This window comes from Primulina tabacum, chromosome 16 (genome assembly GCF_025594145.1).
Source record: "Primulina tabacum isolate GXHZ01 chromosome 16, ASM2559414v2, whole genome shotgun sequence".
NCBI classification, from domain to species: Eukaryota; Viridiplantae; Streptophyta; class Magnoliopsida; order Lamiales; family Gesneriaceae; genus Primulina; species Primulina tabacum.
Genome location: NC_134565.1, coordinates 6278882 through 6288456, shown reverse-complemented (window position 1 = coordinate 6288456; position 9575 = coordinate 6278882).

Sequence of the window (9575 nt, the reverse complement as noted above, 5' to 3'; positions counted from 1 at the left end):
GTCGACCATTGATGGTCGACGCTTTTGATTGTTGGGTATACCAATGATGGTCGACTAAATTGGTTTTGGGTCGATATATTTCGATTTGGGGAAAAAGACTCGTAAATTTTAATTGGGGGAAGGTGTATGTCGATAGAGAAGAAAAAGAAGGGGAGAATTAATTAAGTTAAAGAGTTTAATTGCAGTTAATGTAATAATCAGAAGTCAACTCCTTGTTTCTTAAAAAAAAAGTCAGAGTCCTTATTTTTTAAATACTTTCTATCTCACTCCTACTTTTTTAACCCACAAAAAATTTCTATCAAATAAATAGTCCTCCGTCGGAATTAAAATATTTGCCATTTTTAAGATTATTATTTTTTAAAATAATAATTTGACTAATATACAATTACATGGGCTTTTATTGGGCCTTCTGTACTAATTAAAATTAAATTAACTATCAAAAGGCTATCTGCTTCTCTTCTCTCTCATTGTTCGAAGAATCAAAGTCTGTTTCTCGTTTCTCTCTACCCGTTCACAAAAATCAGAGCTTTCGTAGCAGTAGAGGAGAACACCATAGTAGCCTTCCAATAGCTGACGAGCAGCCCTTTGGACTTCCGTTTTGTCACAGATTAGTCGTATTGATAGAGAGAAGTTTCTTTTCTCCATATCTTTTATCGATTTTGTTGCTCTTAAATTTGGTACAAGTGGACAGATCCGAGCCACACCAAGGCAATCCCTAGCCCATAATTCTGTGCCACTATCAGGAGTCCAAGCCCATAATTCCAAGCCCACTATCAGAAACCCGAGCCCATCGAAAGGGCCGGGAGTCTTGAGCCCCGACGTTTTTAAAGGATTTGGAGATATGCTCACGGATAGACAAGGGCCCCGGTAAATCCGGGATTCAGGTAAATCAGGTCAGGATAAGGCTTGAGTCCTAGCCACCATCGGGATAGAGTCCTACTGTTTGGAGTCTCCTATCTCAGGTAGGACTCTATCTCAGCAAGAATCGTACTCCATCAAGGTAACTGAACCCCCTCTATAAATACCAGGTATATGTTACGGTTTTACACATTCACATTTTCTTATTCACCTAGCACTATTATATTTCACTCTTAAGTTTGCTTCCCGGATTGACTTGATCATCGGAGGGGTCACGTCGAAAAACTCTCCGACTCCCCTTAACACTACTCTCATCTGTGCAGGACTCAGGAGCCCGATCCGCTCATTCATCCGTGAAGATTTGAAGACCCACTCTCCAGACCGAACTTAGTGTAAAATTTTGGTATCATCAATTGACGTCGTCTGTGGGAATTTGAAGGAAAAAAAAAAAGATAAGATGGTGAATGATGAAGATATGGTCAATGGAAGCGAAGGAGATCGGAATAGTAATGGTAGCCAAAGCCTCACTGTGGCCGAACTGACACAACTGATTACAGCCACAGTGGAGCATGTATTGTCCAGTTGCGGAGGAGGGGAGCCGACACCCCTCCCCCTCCTCGAGCATGAGACACAGTTAGCTGAGATGAAAAAGTTGAGAGAGGAGATTGATCAATTGAAAGACAATTGAAATGAGAACCTGCCCCCCCCCCCCCCCCTCCAAAGACCCGGGCCGTACCATTCTCTACTGAGATACGGATGAAGAATCCCTAAAAACTTCAAGTTCCCAAACATCGCAGAATGTGATGGGAATGGGGATCCCAAGGACCACCTGTCACGGTTCAAAAATTCCACGATCCTCCACCAATATTCGGACCCCATAAAATGTCGAGTCTTCCTTGCAGATCTGATAGGATCGGCACAACAGTGGTTCAACTTGCAACGACCCGGTGACATCAAGACCTTCTCGGATTTTAGTCGTGACTTCCTTCACCAGTTCACCAGTAGCAAGAAACACCTAGTCACTCTTTTCAGTCGTTTTGTTATGAGACAACAAGAGCACGAGGGCTTCATGTATACATACGACAATTTAGTGCTATGGTCATTGAAATTCCATCTGCCACATACAATCTATTAATAAGTGTGTTTGTTCAGGGGCTCATGACGAATGACTTCCTGAAATCATTGATAAAAAAGACAGTAAGCACATATGATGAACTTCTGGCCGGAGCAGATAAATATGTCAACCTTGAAGTAGTCCAGCTCGCCCGAGATCATCAACGGAAGGACCCAAGCGCCAGCCCTAGAAAATCCAAGCCTATCAGCTCGGCTCCTTGGCTGGACCGATCTGCTCGAGCGGAGCCCCTGAGCCAATTCGCTGCTTAAAACCCACTTAAAGTTAATAGATTCATGGCCCTCCAAATATGTGAAAATAAACACACGGGGAAGCGATCAGGGGCCTCAGAGACCCAGGTCGAACATATATTGCGACTTCCACAAAGATTATGGGCACACTACCGACGAATGCAAACACTTGGGCCATGAGATATAACGCATCCTTCAGCAGGACGCACAAATGAAAGATAATCTCACCCATCAAGGGTCAGAATATCGACCCCCGAAGAGGACTGGGGAAAGTCCCGACCCTAGAGACAGAAGAAGATGAAGCCAACTCTAGAACGAACAGTACCCTTCCCTGGAGCAAAATCATCCTGGGCTTAACCAGTGATAGTGTCCCCCCTCCTCGGGAGTCATAAACATGATATCAGGGGGACCCACTGACGGAGACTCCGAACCAAAAAGACGAATAGTATAAGGTTGACGAATATGGAAATTACTGGGAACAAAAGTATGGACATGACCTTTTATATCGCTCGGACCAAGGGACCTGGCTGGATTGACCGAACCTCATATGATGCGTTTGTCATCCGGACCATGATGGCTAATTATGAAGTAGCTCGGATATTCGTGGATTCTGGAAGCTCGGCCAACGTGCTATTCCAAGAAACTATGGATCAGATGGATTTGTAAGAGTACAAAGTTGAGCAGTATCAACCTCACTATTCGGATTTACTGGACATGTCATTCGACCGATAGGCATGATAAATTTGCCTCTCACACAATGAAAATCAAGATTATCAGTTTCATAATTGTCGACGTCCCATCGTCGTATAACGTTATCTTGGGCCGACCAGCCATGACAGCCTTCTCGGCAGTCGCCTCAGCTCTACATCAGAAAATCAAGTTCCCAATTGGTAGTGAAGTCGGAGAAGTGAGAGGGGATCAGAAAGTAGCACGAAAATGCTATGTGGAGGAAGATCAGGTTGCATAAAAGGCCACCAAAACCTAGCACCCAAGCTGACCAGGCCCCCGGGAGCACGACTATTTGAACTTTATAGAAGACACTGTCCAGATGATCTTGTAGGAAGAATGTGAAGAAATTGTCATCTCCCACCCAGCTGGGGCAGTTAAAATTGCAAAAATACTAGAAGAACCCTTAATGAGTCAGGTAATAACATGCTTGCAGAAAAACAAAGATATCTTTGCTTGGTCCGTGGCCGCCCTCACAGGGGTCCGAATAGAGGTAATGGAGCATAAACTGAACATTTCAAAGGAATTCTGACATGTCATCCAAAAGAAATGTCATTTCGGGCCAGACAAAGATGCCATCATTCAAGAACAAGTTAAAGACCTGTTAAAATTCGGGCACATCGAGGAAGTGAATTTCCCGACCTGGTTGTCAAATGTTGTCCTGGTACCCAAGGCCTCGGGAAAATGGTGGATGTGAATCCACATTAGTGACCTGAACAAAGCATGCCCCAAGGATTGTAATCCCCTGCTGAGGATATATTAGTTAGTGGATTCCACAACATGCCATGAATTGCTCAGTTTCTTGGATGCGTATCAAGGATATCATCAAATTTCACTGGCAAGAGAAGACCAGAACAAAGTGAGTTTTGTCACATCCACGGGAACCTATTACTATTTTGTTATGCTGTTTAGCCTTAAAAATGCCGGGGCTAATTATCAAAGCCTCATGGATCGAGTGTTCAGAGAGCAGATAGGGAAAAATGTTGAAGTATATGTGGACGACATCTTTCATGAACATGCATAAACATAAACATTTTTCCTTTCATCATTTCATATCATATTTCATTTCATCATAAACATTTTCCTTTTCATCATATACGTATACTTTTTCCTTTTATTGAATTCAGATCGTTAATTGTGACTTTCGTTTCATCAAAGGGTCGATGGATCCATTTACGTGTAACCACAGTACTGGGCGACGGGGACATCAGCGACACTCTCACCCATCAACTGAGCCTTGGCCTATCATAATCATATGGAGATACGATCGTAGGGCTCCCTCTGGGGTCTTCTATCATAAATGGGATCCCTCTGAGGCCTTCTCCCGTAAATGAGCTCCCTCTGGGGCCTTTTCCTTCACGATATCCCGAATCATATCATCATAATATCATAATAGTCACAATTACTTCACCTCCTCCAACGTTTCATATTTTCACCACTTATAAAAATCATGCATATATATATCATATTTTTTTAAACAAAGCATGAAACATATCGTTTAGCTTTAACATTTTATCATAAAATTCCTTAAACATTTAAAATAAGCATATTATCATTATTTACAGCATTCAGGGCACTGCCAGGACGTCTAATATTTTTGGATGTAAAATGAGCGTTTTACCCCTAGTAGCATATTTTTTCGTATTTATCATTAGACCTTGGAACGACGTCCCAAATCGCCCCAAACTTATCTTAATACCTTAAAACACTCCCATAAATATTTCTTAGGCTTAAACTTTAGCTTTTCGATGGGTTTCTCGATTCGTTTTTAAACTTAGACATACATCCCAGTTTTGACTTGTATGGACTCGAAACTTAACCAGACTTGAACCAAAGCTTCCTAACACATAACTAAACCATATTCAATCCAATTCAAGCCAATTAAGATCCTTGAACAAGCCTAGGAAGTTACTGAATTTTTCTGCACATGGAGTCCTAGTTCTAGTGTGATTCAATCCTATGCTATTTCGATTACAGCCTTTAACCACTCGGTCCAGACCCTAGTCGACCCTCCTAGGACTCTAACCAAACCCTCTAGGACCCTATTATACCAGCCTCCCTGACCCATGCACGTAAACGTTCAGGTTCCTTCCCCAAGTCTCGGCCGCTCAAACCCGATCACACATGCACATGCGTGCCACTTGCCCTCAAGGGATCTCCTAGCCTTCGAACCACCCCTTGTGAAGCCACCCTAAGACCAAAATCTCCGTTCCTTGATCGTGTCTCGAATAACCTTTAAAAACATCGTTTTATGCATTCATGTAGAAAAGTACATTTTAAATGTTTAAACATGCCCACCATATTTAATTTATGCAATTAAAACTATTTAATTAAAATACATAAAAAATTTAATATTTTGCACACATGTGTTTCACATGGGCCTCCAAATTTTTGGGACGTTAGAGATATTGCATTTATTGTCATGACTTTTATTAGCTAAACTTCTTGTTTGTTGGGATTCGAAGGGGGTCCAACCCCGAATAGTTGTTGACGTAATTTAATACTCGACTTTTGCTTCGTTCTTGATTATATTATTGTTTTGCTTGAATTATTGAAGTCTAGCTAACTTTAATAATATTGCATATTGCGAGTGAGTTCGAGATAATAATTTGCATATAGGATCTAGTAATATAATTCATGGATTTGCAATTTACACAAACATATGAAATTGAATACACGTCGATAGTGATAATTCAACAGGTCGAAAGCTAGGGGATTCCATAAATCGTGCATGCAATTCACCGTTCATAAATAATTAAAGATGTTTAATTATTTCGCTACGTCGAATTAGTTTAACATAGCTCGAGAAAGTTTGTTAATCATTTCGGGAATTATGTCAAAGAAAGCGAACAATAGTCGAGATTAATTGGTGAAAATAACTAAGAGTAGGTGAACCGAATTTCCCAACAAATTAATTTCCCATTTGATGTTTAAATATTTATTTCATGTTGTTTCTTTGCATTCAACTATTTATTTATTTAATTATTGGTAGATAAATCATTCAAATTGATTATCATTTGCAAAAGAAAATATAGTTGAAAACAATATCAGTGAAATACAGTCTCTGTAGGAACGATAATCGTACTCGTGTACATTATATTATTACTTGACATCGTGCACTTACAATTATATCGAGCTTGAATTTTATTTAAGTTTTACAAAGGATTCCACAGTTCAAGTGAAACGTCCTTTACTCGTTTTTCCCCCTAAAACGCTTAAGGTTTCGGCCGACCTATATATATGTATATATATACCTTCACTAATATTTTCTCCATTAAGATAATCCAACCAACTAATTACTTAAAAATCTACAAGTGCAGTGAAAAACATGAAATTATAAACATTAAACTAAACCTAACACTAGCAATTTTCAAAAGTAGCATGAACGTCATAAATCCTCTCAAAAACGACTCCTTCGCATAAAAGTAATGAAAATATATAAAGAAATGTAAAAGCATTAACTGTGCATAACTAGCAAGGTCCTCGAGTCAATGCACCATCAGTCCAGCCAGTTCAATCATCCAACCCACCTGTCTCCACAGAAATATCCTCACCTGCATCATTCACACCTAGTGAGTCTAATGACTCGGCAAGCCTTAACCATATTGACAAGTAATACGTATACATCCACACGCAACAGTGAAAGTACTTGTAATAAAATAGCTTTAGAATGAACATGTATAAACTTAAACTCTTTCTGTCATCATATACTTTTCCTTTCATCATATACATATAATTTCCTTTGAGGTGAACTCAGTTCATTAATTGTGACCATCCTTTTATCATTCGATCGATTGATCAATCTCAACTGTAACCATAGTACCAGATTGTGAGCCAGCAGTAACCACTTTTCCGTTCTGTGACTTGGCCTATAGTTGGCGGAGACACCGGCAACCACTTTTCTGTTACTACGCCTTGGCTTATGGAAATTCGGTGTTGGGTTCCACTGGGGCTTTGTCCCTCACGAATCCCCATTTTTTACCATCACAATCAAGTCACTTCATTCAAAATATTTTCAGCATTTCCATCTCTTTATAAAAATGTATGCATAAATATCATTTTATTTTAAATCAAGCATGCAACACGTTTTTTAACATTTATCATTTTCCACCATAAAATTCCATAACTTTCCAAAATAAATATTTTAAAATTCATTACATTTATTGGGACATTGCCAGGGCCCATAACATTTTTTAGGTGTAAAATGACCGTTTTGCCCCTGAAACCCTAACTTTTCCATTTTATCCCTGAACATTAAAACTTCGACCCGAATCCATCCAAATTTACAGTAACACCTTGAAACACATACACAAACATTTCTATGATGTAACTTAAGCCCCTTGATTAGATTTCGTAATTCGTTTTAAAACTTGGACCAAAGTCCCGGTTTTAACTCGGATTATCCCGAAACTTAACCAAACTTTAGCCATAGCATACTAACACCTAACCAGCCTCTTTACAATCTAAATCGATCCATTTAGAACCACTAGGGATGCCTAGGAACCTGTAGGATTTTATGCACTTGATCGAACAAAACCCTAGCCCCTAACAACCACACGTTCCTTCGATCCTAGCCCCTAACCAACGAGATCTAACCCTCACCAACCATCCTAGAAACATGACCAAACCCCCTAGCACCCTTATTGACCAGCCCTAGAGAGCCATGCACGAGGACGTGCATGGTTCTTCTTGATCGCGCATGCACCAAGGTCGCGCGGCCAAACCGTGCGACTCCCATCTTTACCCTTGCACCAGCCACTCTTCAACCCATCTAGGACCACTCCATAGCCCTCATATGTCCTCTGGAAGCAGCCCAACCCTCGCTCACACCTGCTCCCTTCAAGAACCAAAGAAATTGTAGTTCCCTTAGAACCCACTTTCGTTAAGCCCCTTGGCCCTCCCTTTCCAGCCCTGTACAGCCTCATCTAGTAATCTTACACCTTAAATCATGCCTATATCATCCCTAACCTGGCAGCCCCTTGTACAACATCAATATCATGAGTTTCATGTCAAGAAATTCAAGTTTTTCCATGTATACATCACAAAAACGAAAATAATAAAAAAGTATATCATATTTTTCATGAAAACATATAGATTCACACATAATATGGTATGAACGATGAGAAAAGAAAGAACCAGACGTGTATTTGTGTGATTCACGAACGAAAATTCGAGTCTAGACGCAAGGAACGTCGCCAGAGTGACGAGGAAGACCCTTGCTGCGATTTTTCCTTCAAAACCCTAAATGTACAAGCATATGTGCGTGTTGCTAGGGAGGAGAACCCTAGGTTTCTTTAGTGTTGTGCGTGAGTTGTGTGAAGATTTAGGGCTTGGGAGCCAAACTTCGGATATAAATAATTGGTAGGCAACTAGGCCCAATAACCTTAGTATAATAGACCCATAAGCCCATTATAACTTAGAAAAATATCTCGTTTAGGAAAGTTTAAGAAAATATTAACCGAGTCTCCAAAAAGTCCTTATTTTTGTCAAAAATCGATTACCGGTTTAAAATATGACTCGACATGTAAAAACATCTCAAAAGACCCTATTTTTGAAATTTACACATTAAATATACCATATGTTAAATAATTAAAAACAATCATTAAAAAAATATTTTTCTTTTATAGTCCATGGTCTCCGTTCCTCGATCGCGTCTCGAATAACCCTAGAAATACTGATATATTCATTCTAGCATAAATTGATATTTTAAACATGTAAAACATGCCTACACTTTTAATTAATGTAATTAAAATAATTTAATTAGACATTTTCCATTTTTATTAGATTTTCATGCAGTTGAATTACATTATTGTATTTTGGACCTTACAGCAAGTGTTGCAGGATCACGGTTCAAGTCATAGAAGATTTTTTTTGTGTGTAAGTGTAATATGAAATGTTTTTAATTTATGCACTTGTAAAATGACATTTCATTTCCTTAATAAAATTCATCTTTCTCAAATTCTTGTAAATTTTGCTATATGTAACTTCTTGTATAGCCTTGCAGCTTAATTTCGTCATCACAAAAAAAAATATATTTGCTAGAATATTTCAAGTACTCTTAAGTTTGATGATTGACAAATAACAACATCGAGCTACGTTGGAACATTTCATGTTCGCAATCTTGATTTTGATGTTAACAAAACTTGTTATTTTGTGATTAATGGTTTACCTAAGTGCGCAGGAAGCTGAAATTGATCAGGCTTCAAACCGATCAGTTACCAAACTAAAACTGAAGCTATCGAGACGTAAACTGAAAGCGCCAACTGATCGCTCAAACTGAACCAGTACAACTGAAGTATCAAGAGTAGTTCCACTGATTATCCAGTTGATAGGTTGTTAAGCAGAAGACCTTCAGAAGCCCGGCCAGCTGATGAAGTGTTCAACTGATGAAGACTCAACTGACCAGTTCAACTGAAAAAATGATATCAGTTCATCTGACAAGTCAACTGATTTCACCTCACCAGTTCAAGACCAGTTCAACTGACGCGTTTAAAGCATCGGTTTGGAATTAATCAGTTTGCAGAACACGAAAAGCTTATCAAAGGTGGAATCCAGCTGTGCGCATTAAGGAAAATCAATTTTACTATCAAACAGTACAACAATGGACGTTGCAGCAAAGCTTAAAGACA